This window comes from Pongo pygmaeus, chromosome 5 (assembly GCF_028885625.2).
Source record: "Pongo pygmaeus isolate AG05252 chromosome 5, NHGRI_mPonPyg2-v2.0_pri, whole genome shotgun sequence".
NCBI classification, from domain to species: Eukaryota; Metazoa; Chordata; class Mammalia; order Primates; family Hominidae; genus Pongo; species Pongo pygmaeus.
Window position 1 is genome coordinate 152,178,075 of NC_072378.2, and position 14,154 is coordinate 152,192,228.

General features: G+C 40.3%; 1 protein-coding gene across 3 annotated transcripts in view; it reads left to right on the plus strand.

Annotated features, from left to right (window-relative positions):
• The first annotated feature begins 229 nt into the window (after nucleotides 1-229).
• The window catches only part of ESR1 (estrogen receptor 1), a 416,434-nt gene continuing 402,509 nt past the window's right edge, over nucleotides 230-14,154 (plus strand). The window contains exons 1-2 of one of the 3 annotated variants that reach the window (XM_054490751.2): nucleotides 230-398; nucleotides 11,590-11,720. The gene's annotated coding sequence lies outside the window, so the exon portion shown is untranslated. The remainder of the gene's footprint in view (nucleotides 399-11,589; nucleotides 11,721-14,154) is intronic. The other 2 variants (XM_063667120.1, XM_054490754.2) reach the window with 2 other exon arrangements.

A 14,154-nucleotide genomic window follows, 5' to 3' on the forward strand; every position in this document is an offset into this window, starting at 1 on the left:
ATAAAGAGAAAATCGGATGGATGGCATAAAAAATATTTCAGGCAGATTAACACATGATTTACCTCTTCTTGAACATCCATCTTAATGGAAGTGCTAAGAAAGTTAGATTCGGGCCTGGCTTGGCAAAAGCAAGGCCACCCCCTCCTCTATTTTTTCAATGAGATTTTCCAATCCTAGTCAAATGGTGGTGCTAGTTCTTTATTTTTGAGTTACTGCATTTCCTAATTTCATGGTCATAACAGCCTCCTGTCTACCGACTCAGAACGGATTTTACCAAAACTGAAAATGCAGGCTCCATGCTCAGAAGCTCTTTAACAGGCTCGAAAGGTCCATGCTCCTTTCTCCTGCCCATTCTATAGCATAAGAAGACAGTCTCTGAGTGATAATCTTCTCTTCAAGTAGGTACTCCAATTTCTTCTCAATTTATTTTTTCCTTTTTGATATAATGTGCTACTGTTTACAAGCATATTGTAACTTCAGAGCTTACCTCTCATCTTTAAAAAATGTTCATTTTTTTGTCTTTCTGCTCCAAGGATATTTTGCAAAGTTACTGGCAAGTATTCCTGGGATGATAAAATGTGAAATCTAAACTTGGTACAGTGGAAATTCACTTCTAGAATAATATTTAGCTGAGGCAGAGGGCAATCCGACTACCCTTTTCTTAGTACAGCACACACAGGCTGCCTGTCTGTTCCAGATAACATAAATTTATTGGATCTAGCACTAGCTAGGAGACACTGTATTGTTGAACTGTGTTAGAATTTTATAAGTTCTTAATTGGACAAATCTGAGAGTAGCATGAACACACTACCTGTTTTCTTAATCTTTGGAGCCATAACTTACGTGAGTTTGAACTAAGCGATGTGAATAAGCCATTATTTGTTTCCTAAAGGCAGTCAAGTTTTCTGAAAAGCTACACATTTAGCAGCACAAGAACGAGCCCCTCTGTCTTGAAATTGGCCTCCGATTTTAAGCAAGCTCTTTTGAGTCCTGGTGTCCCATTTTCTCAGTTCCTTTTTGCCTCACGATGGCACATACATAATGACTCCACCACATATAGCAGTGGGCTACTCGGGTAATGATGTGGCAGTCACAAGACAGGGCAGAATACTTTCATTTTGGTTAGAGGAATGCCACATGTCTTAGGAAATGCTCGTTGAACTGTAAGTTTCATACTTTGTCAAGAAGATAACCAGTATTCTCTCAAACAAGTCCGTAGGAGCCAACATGATTAAAAGATTTTAAAGCAATTTACTCGATAGAAGGGTTGGGCTTAATCAGGACTTGTGATCATGGCAATGCTTCCTACTTAAAGGTGCCAGATTTTTAATGCCTTTATGTGCCAGATCTAATAGGCTTACAGAGCAACTCCATGTATATGAGGTTGCTGGGAAGCTCATCTGGTTTTGAATGTGGTATATACATATTTTAATATTGAGAGTAAACTTAGGAAGACCAGGTAGAAGTATTTGAACTGAATTCTGAAATGTACAGAGAACTTAAATTGGATGAGAATGTTTGAGAACCATGGATGGTTCAGGGTCCATTTGTATACCATAAAATCCCTTCCTATTTCTCAAAAGCAAATGTTTTCTTTGATTTTTTTAATATCCTGTGATGACTGCCCACTAGGCCTTGGAATGCATGCAGATAATGCTGTGGCAGTTGGATAAAATACTCTAGAATGTCAGATTTTCAAGGAAATTAGAAATAAAAACAATGTGGGTAAAAGATATGACATGTAGCAAAAAAGCAAAATTTTCCTTAAGAATACAAGGGTTGTATTTACGAGTAGAAGATATTTCTTGGACACTTGGAGATACTTGTTTCGTTTTATTGCTTGTGACAGTCAAGGAAAGGAATAAAGCTCTTGTGTCTTAAACTTGCAGCAAGAACAAAATCCAACTATCTTTCGTTTCTGATAACTCTGTGTCTTTTTGTTCAATATTGGGTTTACAGCTAGCTACCATCTACCTTCCCTTCAAACACTCACTCTAAACCTCCACACAGTATAAGTATTTACATCAGGCATCTGCTAAACATTTTCACATGGTTATCTGCAGGTCTTCTTCGAGTCTATCTGCGTTCATTTATCCTAGTTGCTCAGAACAATCGCTTGGGCTGACGGCCTGGTGGTTGAGTTTACTTTGCTTTGAATAGGGAACAGCTGTGCTCCATGACTGCAGATTGGCTATTTGGAAAAAAGGGCAAGGAAGAGAGTGACCCAGCTCTGGGTACACCATCCACACTGTAAAAAAAACTCATAGCATAGTCTTCATCTATGGCAGTGGAGATATGGTCCTGTCCATCCACCTCTATCAGGAGACGGTCTCCATTGTTAATCTCTGAGAAAGAGGCGCCATCTGTTAAACCTCCTGCATATTGTCTAATGAAGTGCTATTTTCAAAGGCATGCACTGTACAGGTAAGAGTGATGATGGTGTGCCTGCCTTCTGGGCAACATCTCAGTAGACTTCCTCTGAATCATTCCCACTGGACCCAGCAACAAAAACGTACACATCATTGAGTTTTATGGTTCTATCTAAGGCGTATAACATTTTTCTCTCTGAAAGTCTGTGATTCTTTCAGAGAATGAAGGGTCTTACCCTATCCCTCTGCCCCTAAAAATATTCTGCTGGAAAGCTGATACCTCTGCTCAGGTTTTCCACAGCAGATCACTCTTCAGTAAGAATTCTGATATTAAGTAGTTTAATTCAGATCCATGGAAAATGACTGAGTACCAGCCATAGCTCCCACCACTCTCTAGCTGTGCAATTAGAGGCAGGTTATTTCACCTCCTGCCTTGAATTTCTCATCTGCAAAGTGGGAGTACTAAGAGTAGCTACCAGATATAATTATATGGAATAAATGACATTAAGCCACTCATTAAACTCCTTGCAGTTTCCAAGCATTAGAAACTCAGTATGAGGAAGTTATTTCTATTCTAAGCCTAGCACAGTGCCTGGTACTCAATACATGTTGGTTGAATCAGTGAAATAATTCAAGGTCAGCACCAAAGCTGCTAGGAATTTATGAACATCTGATCATAACTGGAAACTTGATCTAAAAAACAAAGGGCAGTCAATCCAATCAACTGAGCATACACCATCTGTTGAAATGCTGCTGCTTCTGTAATGAGTATAAAGCGTTGGAAGAGAAAGTCCAGGAACCTCCATCATTCTTCCTTCCATCATTCCTCTCCTTTGTGACTATCTTTGTGATGAGAAGAGTAACAAAAAAATCTTGCTGAGATGAGCGTGTCAAAAACATGTTGCAAATGCTTCACATTCCCTTTCACATCAACAGAAGCATGTTGTTTCATTGTTGGGCAATGCCTTAGTCCATGCACATATAGAGCTCTATGCTGATTTTTTTTTTTGAGATGGAGTCTCGCTCTTTCACCCAGGCTGGAGTGCAGTGGTTCATTCTCAGCTCACTGCAACCTCTGCCTCCCAGGTTCAAGCAATTCTCCTGCCTCAGCCTCCAGAGTGGCTGGGATTACAGGCATGTGCCATCATGGCCAGCTAATTTTCATATTTTTAGTAGAGATGGGGTTTTACCATGTTGGCCAGGCTGGTCTCAAACTCCTGACCTCAAGTGATCCACTCGCCATGGCCTCCCAAAATGCTGGGATTACAGACGTCAGCCAGCATACCCGGTTATAAGCTGATGTTCTAATTCAATGTGATACCAAAGACCTGATATAGTCTCTCCCACTCTGGCCCCGTAACATATGTCCATGAGGTGGTAATAATAACAACTATAGTAGCACCTAAGTTTGGGGGAGCTCTTATTTCGTGCGATGCTTTTTATAGTGTTATGTGCGATTCTCACAGCAACCCCAGGTGGTGAACAATGTTATGATTCCCCTTGTACAAATGAGGAAACTAAGGCTTTGCAAAGCTAGGTAACATGCCCAATATTACACAGCTTCAAAAATGACAGCCCTAGGACTTGAAGATAAACTCATCTAATTCCAAAGCTCATGCTTTTAGCCATTACTTGAGACAGTATTAACTTTTAAAGTTTGTAATCAATATGAATTTGGCCTTGGGAAAGCAAGTTAAGCATCTGGGGCTGATGGGAGATAGCATTACATTCTGTCTTAGCCTCAGCATCTTCATCTGTAAAATGGGAATAATTACATCTGAGTCACAGAAGTGTTGTGGCTTTTCATGAGGATTAAATAAAGTAATGCATGTAAGAGAGTTTTGTACAAAGTTCACTTTTATAAAACGCAAGTTGTGGCTGGGATTGGTGGTTCACGCCTATAATCCCAGCACTTTGGGGGGCTGAGGTGGGTGGATCACCTGAGGTCAAGAGTTCGTGACCAGCCTGGCCAACACGGTGAAACCTGTCTCTACTAAAAATACAAAAATTAGTCGGGCATGGTGGCATGGGCCTGTAATCTCAGCTACTTGGGAGGCTGAGACAGGAGAATCACTTGAACCCGTGAAGCGGAGGTTGCAGTGAGCCGAGATCGTGCCATTGCACTCCCACCTGGGCAACAAGAGTGAAACTGCATCTAAAAAAAGAAAAAAAAAAGTAAGTTGTTATATGCAATGCATAAATTATTACTTAGTTCCATGTAAAATCTTCCCACCAAGTGAACGAGGGTTCACCTGGCTGTAGTGCTATGAGATAGATATGAGGGGCAGATTGGTTTATGCTTCTCAAAAACAGAAAGTGTGCCAGGGTGGAAGTGTGGGTGGGGAGTCTCTGCCTCCCTGGCATGTGGCAAAGCTGGAATGTGAGTACGGCAGCAGGATGGATGGGGTTTTGGGGGGATGGTGGTAATCCTCTTCTGGGGGCACCCCTCCAGTATTCTGGGATGCTCTCTGATTTCTTTTGAGAAGACAAGTGGCTAGGAGCTTCCCTAGCCTTTCTGTTGTAAAAACCATCAAGATCCTTGTTGAATGCATACCTGGAGCTTGGTTTCCCTAAGCACAGACTTTAATAACTTCATCTGGTTTTAGTCTCCTATTTAAAGCTGCCACCCACTCTCAATTTTTTGGATTTTCCTGCTAAGAATGGATATAACATGGGCAGTCTTCCAGTTCTTTCTTGCTGCCTTGAAGACAACACACAGGCCAATCACAAGGAGGAAGAGACAGGCCCCAACAAGCTGACAATCCTAGAGAGCATAGTGTGAGTAGACTTGCTGAGATTCCTGACTTTTGCTGGAATAGGAGAGTGCCACTGGCCTTTTGACATTTCTTTTCCCAACTGTTTCCTTCTCAAAATGACCAGCAGCTCAGCTCCCCTAAACATACCTCCTACCCTAGATTGGTTCAGAGGAAGCCATCAAGGTCCTTTTGCAAATGGATGATCGCATTTTTGAGATCCTTCTTTCCTCTGCTGTTCATAGAAATGGTCTCATTGGAATAATTCCTTTTGGAATGTTACTAAGGATACCAAGAAATCAACAAGAAAATTTGAGTGTATCTGACAGAAGAAATTTGGCTTTTGTACTCTAATAATTGTTTATTAGAAGCAATAACTGGTCAGAATTTATTTGCTTAAAACCATGTAAAGAAAGGTGCTTAATAAAGATAATCGCATCACATATAGTAATCCGTTTTAGTATCTTTCACCTTAAAACTATGTGACAAATAAAGACACAAATTGCTCTTTCTTTCTAATAAGCAATTTTGGAATTCCTTATTGGGAAATTCCAAATTTTAGAAAATCTACAAAATTTAAGATTTTGAAAATCCTACCTGCGTCGTTTTCTGAAAGAATATTTAAGGATTAAGGTTACTTAGAATCCAATATATGAATAGTTTAATTTAACTCATATTGTTAAAATTCTCTTTCTAATTTTATTTAAGAAAGGAGTAATATGGACAAGGGCCTTGCTGTGGTTTATTATGGCTTGTCCTAGAGTCTCTATTCCCAGCTAGATTAAAAGTGCCTCAGGGCTGGGCATGGTGGCTCATGTCTGTAATCCCAACATTTTGGGAGGCTGAGGCCAGTGGATCATTTGAGGCCAGGAGTTTGAGACCAGCCTGGCCAACACAGTGAAACCCTGTCTCTACTAAAAATACAAAAAATTAGCCGGACGTGGTGGTGCATGCCTGTAATCCCAGCTACTTGGGAGGCTGAGGCAGGAGATTCGCTTGAACCTGGGAGGCAGAGGTTGCAGTAAGCTGAGATAACACCACTGCACTCCAGCCTGGGTGACACAGAGAGACTCCATCTCAAATCAATCAAACAATCAATCAATCAATCAATCAATCAATCAATAAAAGTGCCTCAGGTGCATAGATGGGGTTGTTCAGGTTTGCACCCTGTGCCTTGGGAAGTGCCTGGTACACATTGGTGTTTGGTACATAATTGTAGAGCGAGATTAAGCCTGGCAAGTTCCTTGATCCCTAGACAATCTCTATCAGGTATGATCAGTAAGGCACATAATGTGATATGTGACTATTACAGAGTAGCACACTATAATATGTAATATAATATTACAGAGTAGCACACCTAAAGCCATAACATCAACTTATACAATTCAGCAGAGTAGAATGTGAAGAGTGCTTGCAGAGTGATGAGCACCGAGGTGAGGAAGCATAAAGAGAAGGTATTTCTGGGTTGGTGCAGGATGGTTAGGGATAGCTTTGGGTAGGAAGCGACTCTTGACCGTGACCTTAAAGGACAGGTAATGTTTACATGGGAAAATACAAGGAAAAGGAGGTGCAGAATGAAAGGTGGTTTTGGGAAACCATCAGTCTGACAGAAACATAGTTAAGAAAAGTGCAAGACAGTGGTAGGAGGTAATTTAGAAGTGGAGAGTCAGATGGAGCTTGGACTTTATCTTGTAGGCATTAAAGATGTTGGTGTAGGATTGGAATGAAATAAAGACTTAACCTTAGAAAAATACTGTGTGGATTGAAGTTTTCAGATGAAGAGTGGGTACATCAATTCGGAGGTGATGGAAATATTCAAGGGAGGTGTCACACCATTTAAAAACATCTTTTAGGACTTGTTTTTTGAAATCATGATTGTTTATGGTTGTAAAGATTTTGTTTCAGAAATGATTGGTGGAGAAAGAAGTGTATTGAGAGTCAAAAGATGGGACTATGCCACTGATGTGTGCAGTGAGAAGCTGCAAGCTTGGTGCCCCGTCTTCCTAACTGTAAAATGGGCATAACAACTACCAGACAGCCATCGAAACATTACACTAGTGATACAATGAAGACTAAGTGATATAACTTTGAAAGGTAGCGTGCCTTATATGTGTAAAATGCTATTTACTTGGAATATTTTTATAGTAAAAATTAGTTTCTTTGGACAAGATATAGATGCAGAAGAAAATGATCATATTTCTATGAGATTAGGATTCAGACCATTTGAATTTTTTATATTTATTAAATAGGTACTTTATGTTGGGTATTGAATAAGTCTTTTATTTTTAACACCTCATTTCCCTCACAAAATGGATGGAATCTTTGGACTAGGGGAAATGTGTGGTCCCTGCAGCTGTAGTATTTTATGATTCTATAGCTTTTGCCTTTAGCAACCTTTTCTTAGAATAGTGATTTAAGGGCTGGGTGTGGTGGCTCACATCTGTAATCCCAGCACTTTGGGAGGCCAAGGCGGGCGGATCAACTGAGGTCAGGCGTTTGAGACCAGCCTGGCCAACATGGTGAGACCCCATCTCTACTAAAAATAAAAAATTAGCCGGATGTGGTGGCATGAGCCTGTAGTTCCAGCTACTAGGGAGGCTGGGGCAAGAGAACCACTTGAACCCAGGAGGTGGAGGTTGCAGTGAGCCGAGACTGTGCCACTGCACTCCAGCCTGGGCGACAGAACATTTAATGCCGGTGGCTCACACCTGTAATCCTAGCACTTTGGGAGGCCGAGGTGGGTGAATTGATTTTGCTCAGGAGTTTGAGAGCAGTCTGGGCAACATGGCGAAACCCCATCTCTATAAAAAATACAAAAATTAGCCAGGTGTGGTGGTGCATGCCTGTAGTCCCAGCTACTTGAGAGGCTGAGGTGAGAGGATGACTTGAGCCCAGGAGATCCAGGCTGCAGTGAGCTGACATAGCGCCACTGCACACTGCATTTCAGCCTGGGCAACAGAGCAAGACCTTGTCTAAAAAAAAAAGTGACTTAAGATACTGACAGTATAAACACAACAAAATCCATGGGCATCTGTGCTGGGAATAAAAGACAGACGTGTTTTCATTGTACTGATGTAGGATTCTGGTTGGAAAGGAAAACCGTGATCTCTCCTGCAGTTGCCTAAAATGCTTTACAGTTATGGGAATGGAAAAGCTAAATTCTGTGATTTGTGGGTAGAGGGAAGGAGGACGAGTGTCCTTTCTGATTTCCTCTTTTTCCTTCTCTTCCAAGGGGAAATAAAAGGCTAGAGCAACAATTTAAAAAGAAAAGGCAAGGAGCTACTGGGGGTAGAGTTGGGAGGGAAAAAGGCCAAACCCACTAAACAATTTCACTTCAGTTACAGTAAATCTCAAATGACAATGCTACACTCCTGAGAACGTTTCATGGTGGAAATGCCTGGGATTTGAATTTTGAGCAGGGAAGTACCAGGAGAGGGTGACATGATAACATTCAACAGGAAGAACACTGCTCTTGTCCGTTTGACGGTCCTATTCCTCCAGATCACTCAGTCTTCACAAATCAAGCACATAGCTCCTTCACATGTTATTTGTGAAGGGAAAGACTCCTAGGAAAATGTTTTCTAGGAAAGGGAAAAAAGCAGAAAGCAAAGGTCTCCTGCTTACTACAGCATTCGTGTTGCATAAGCAGTATTAATGTAGTGGAGTTTTAATCACTTAGAACAGTTCACGTATTATTCCTATCCGGGCTCTGCAGGGTCCTTTCTTCACTTCTTTCTCGACATTTGGATTCTGTCCATTTTACTCCTCCCTCTGCACTTGGAATAGAAGTGAAATTTGTTGTGCCAATTCTCTGCTTGTTAGAAGCCATGGTAATGTTTAGTAGGGGAAAAGATTTGTACTGCTACATAGAAGGAGGTTTTGGGATTATTTAAGACTTACTTTGTTGATGGGATTCCTAGAATCTACTATCACTGGGTACACTAGACAAGTTTGTAGATTTACAAAAGTGTGGATAACATGGGTTGCACTTGATTTCTTTATCCAGCTCTTTGGTTCTAAATTTATTGCCAATTTTATTTATCAAACCTATTCTCAGCGGAGTAGTATTTTCTGTGGTCACAAGGAAACATCTGTGAGCTTAAACCTTAGAGGCAGATAGCCAGTTAGAACATTTGGCATATGAAGCTTAGATAGCAGAAGAGAAAAATTAACCAAGGCAACCCTCAAAAATATTGAGAAGGCAACTATGAAAAATTTCTTATCACTGACAGACTGCAGTATTGAGTTCGTGTTAACGAAGAAATGTCAGAATACATAATGAATCAATGAGGAGTGTCATATTATGGCAAGTTTCAACGTTGGTGTCAATCTCGACTGCCAGGATTTATGGTAGATTATATAATGGAATCCTGAGTTCTGAGAGATCAAAGGAAAATGCTGGCTCTTTCTTCATCCATTCTCTTAGGTCAAGCCTATGCAGCAAGAAGCCAAGTTGAGAATTGAGCAATTATCTGAAGTGGGCAGTGGAGACGGCCAAACCAGATAATATATAACCAGAAAGTCACCGTGGAGGGAAAATGTGGACTGAAAATAGGATAAGGGGTGGAGGTAGAATGTCAAGCCATTTGGTCAGTGTCCACAGTCCAAATTTACTGAATAACAGCCAATTCCTTACTTCATGTGGTTATTTAGAGCGAGACTAGAGGACAAGAGTGAAAAAAAAAAAGAGTTCATTCCTAAGGTTGCTACATGTTTGTGCAAAATTTCTTCAAATCTCTGTTATTATCTGTTACATGTCTAATTCTGAGTACTTCCAGAGATTGCATTTCATTACTTTAGATTAGTGGGTTGAAGTGGTGGAGGAAGCCCATATAATCTGACTTACATGGAGAAAACAAGTCTTTTTTTATAGTTTAGTTGAGTGTTAAATTTAATTAGCCTTTTTTTTCCCTCCATAACGCATGCTTATGAATTTTCCACTTAAAATTCTGAGACTCTGACCTTTATCATTTCCTCATGGAGCAATTTCTGTATCTCCTTAACTTTAGTAGAACATAGCAATGAAATATACAAGTCCCCTAGAATAGAATTTGTGTGAATTTTGGTTTTCTAAAAACACAACTACCGAAGTCTCAGGACCAGTGTGGTATTTTTTTCTTCTATTTGATATGGAAACCATAAACTACTTACTTTGAACAGATGTTTCCCAGTCCTAAAATACAGCTATCAGTCCACTGGCCCCTATAAATCTGTCGGAGTGCACCTGCTAATTCTGAAGCCTCCCTAATACAATGTTAAACTTTCCTTTTTTTTTTTTGAGAAAAAAAATTGTATTAGGTTAACTGTTGCTTGGAATTAGGAAAAAATAAAACCACAGGCATACTAATATTTCAGATGGAAAAACAAAGTTAAGAATTTAAGTTTTTTTCCCCCCACTCTATCATGTCTTGCACATTTAAAGCTGTTATACAACATTTTAAAAACAAACCAAAAAACCCAGGGCCTTTTTCCAATAGCTTAGGCTGATGACCCACAGTAAAAAAGTGCCCCATGGGATATTCTTAAAGCACCCCAAGGGAGTCTATTGAAATAACTTATAATAAAGTAAAAATTCAGAAGAATTTTACATATAATTAAAAATTAAGAACATTGTTTTATAAGCAATAGGGAAAGCCTGTATTAAGTTGCATTGCTCAATTTCTCACTTGCTCTGTGCAGCGACTACTTTTTCAACCATGTAACAACGTCTGAATCTTCGTGGTAAAATCATACCTACCACAGCCACAGCAGGTTTTGTTCTGCTGCTGCACACGTGATTTGAGATACTGTGGGCTGGGAGTTCTGTTTGTTTTTTTTTTTTTAAATTTCTAATGGCAAAATGGATCTATAGAAATGGAAGTCATCTGTAATCCCAGTACTTTGAGAGGCTGAGGTGGGTGGATCACCGGAGGTCAGGAGTTCGAGACCAGCCCGGCCAATGTGGTGAAGCCCATCTCTACTAAAAAGATAAAAAATTAGCTGGCGGGCATGGTGGTGTGCACCTGTAGTCCCAGCTACTTGGGAGGCTGAGGCAGAAGAATTGCTTGAACCCAGGAGGCGGAGGTTGCAGTGAGCCGAGACCACACCATTGCACTCCAATCTGGGTGGCAAGAGTGAAACTATGTCTCAAAAAAAACAAAAGAAAAAAGAAGAAGAAATGGAAGTCATCCTGTGGGCCTGAGTTGGTGTAGTGGATTATGGCCTGTACGTGAATGAAGAAATGCTTGCCAATGGCATCAGTGGTAACTAGCTTAAGCCCTACTCAGCTTTGTAAAATAATGTAATCAAGGAATTTGATCTGAACAGGTAAGCCAAACATTGATTCTTCAGTGCCTATTAATAAGTAAGACTACTTTTCTTTTTAACAGCCTTATTTCACTTAAGTGGGGAATCAAACTAGCTTTAATTAAGGAAATCTGTAGAAATCACCCACATCTCCCTTTCCTTCTCTGTTAAAAAAACAAAAGGAAGAAGAAAACTAGGAAGAAGTAAGCACAAAGATCTCTTCACATTCTCCGGGACTGCAGTACCAAATATCAGCACAGCGCTTCTTGAAAAAGGATGTAGATTTTAATCTGAACTTTGAACCATCACTGAGGTATGTGTGAACATACTAGTTTCCTCTTTCTCTCTCCTGACTTTGTCCATGAATTCATAAGATCTAATTTGGTCATCAGTTTGGAGAATGATTTTTCATTTAATTTCTTTCATTATCAGGTGTGTATTGTCAGGGGCTTAGCACTACACCTACTATCTGATGGGCACTCTACATGTGTTGCTTAGGTTGAAATTAAGGATACAATCTGTGCACTACCACCATTTAAAAAAATCCCCAAGTCTACTGTGTGGGTGAGGTTTCTTTGCATAGTATCAGAGAGGTTAACCAATTTATTTATGTACTCAATAGTCCACTCTAAGTACGGAAAACCCAAGCGTTTTTTTTTTCTTAAGAAAGAGCTTTCATTTCATTCTTTTTTCCCTCAGAGCTTTACCATAGTTTCCAGCAAGTGAAAACATTTCTTGATTTGAATTTCACAACCTCCTTCTCCTCTTGCCAGTTGTGTGGTGCTAATAGGAAGCAAAATGTGAGTGTGCATTTAATTTAACCCTAAAATAGGAGAACATCTTCAGAATATAGACTTAACATATTCAGTGACCTGCCTAAAAATAGAGACATAATTCTAACCTTCTCAATCATTAAGAAGCATTTCTATTTAATTTAATTATTCAAAACAACAGGTAGCAGTTTCACAAGGGAAAAGACAAGCCATGCCACTTGTGTTTGTGGTCACCAAGTAATTACATTATTTTTTATTTAAAATTAAGATAAAATAACGTACTGTCAAGTCCATTTCTCATTTCCTCCATAGAACATTTTAAAACTAGTTCACAAAACTCTTGAAAAGTCATGCCTCTATTACAATGAAAGTGCAAATTGTCACCATTGCCTAGAAGCCAACTTGAGAGGCTGTGTATCTATGTAGCATTTTGCAAATCCAGTAGCAGGCATGTGATATAAAAGATTAAATGCACCCCTGATTTGTGAATACTCTCCTAGCCTTCAAAATGTTCAAAAGCACAGGAAGTCTGGACTTTTAAAAATATAACCTGCCCAAATTGCAAGGGAGGGGTTGGGTGTAGGACCTAGGTCTGTCTGCCAATCAGCTTGAGATGCCAGTGGACTAAACCTGACTTCACTAAAAACCAGACTGGCAAATATTACTCAGCGTGGTAATTTCCTAATTGTAGAACTGGCCTGTTTGGTGAAGTATTTCAGGAAAATTTTTAGCTGGACCTTTTCTACCCTACTGCATAGGAAATGAAGGTTTCTAGGCAAAGACTTTACTTAGTGACTAACCAAAAATGGTAAATAAAGTCACCAGTTCCAGGCTTAGCTACTGTCCTCAAAAGTGCTGCAGGAGTGGTCAGGCCAGTCTTCTGAGGCTGGAGGTGCATGTGGAACCCCCAGAGTCTTGTCTGCAAGGGCATGGCTGACTGCAGGCTGTTTAGAAGAACCCCGCCCCGTGAAACTCCTCCGGCTTAGGAATTTTAAACAGTTCTAGTTCTAATCTCTCCGCTCAGAGTCTGAGCAGCTGTGAATGAGCTCTCCTGTGAATCACAGAAATGTTAATGGGTGAGCTGCTCTAGCTTCTTCCTTCCAAGTGGAAGGTGCCTGTAGCTCTTTGCCAGCTTGATGCAGTGAGTTTGATTCGTCTTTTGGGCAGCAGGGAGAGATAATGAGGAGGGGGAAAAAAGGTTTTAATATATAAACGAGTCTTCCATCTAGCTGAGGCTGAACAAAGTAGGAGAACCAGTGCAAGTCACTGGGGGTATGGATCTCATACCATTTTCAGCATACACCTCCCTTTCTCTCTTTTTGATTCTACACGTCAGTCCCTGAGTAGTCTTGCATTGCTTTCCCCACTTTGAAGTCTTAGATCCAAAACTGATGATTCCAGAAAGGTCTAAGGTGCTGTTGCTGAGATTTTGGAAGAGACCTGAAACAAACTGTTGGGATTCTAGATGCTACTGTGCATCTGCCTGTGTAACTGTGTCACTTAGGTTGGGTCACCAGAATAATTCTCCTCCATTTTTGCTGCCTTTCCAATTTATAAACAACACAGAACATCAGTGGTTCTCCCATAATCAAATATATTTGGCTCTATTAATATTAAAATTTGGTTTTGAGTAGAAAGATTTTAAGGGCTAAAAAATAAAAGATGTGAAATGTATGTTGACAGGTTAGTGTAGAAGCCACACATAGGGTTGCCCCCACTCCCACTCTTTCATATTTTTTTTAAGATCCAACACTCAAGTTACAAAAGTCGACTCTTTTTTTTTTTTGAGACTGAGTCTCACTCTGTCACCACCCAGGCTGGAGTGCAGTGGTGTGATCTCGGCTCACTGCAACCTCGGCCTCCCGGGTTCAAGCGATTTCTCCTGCCTCAGCCTCCCAAGTAGCTGGGATTACAGGTGCCTGCCACCACACCCGGCTAATTTTTGTATTTTTAGTAGAGATAGAGACAGGGATT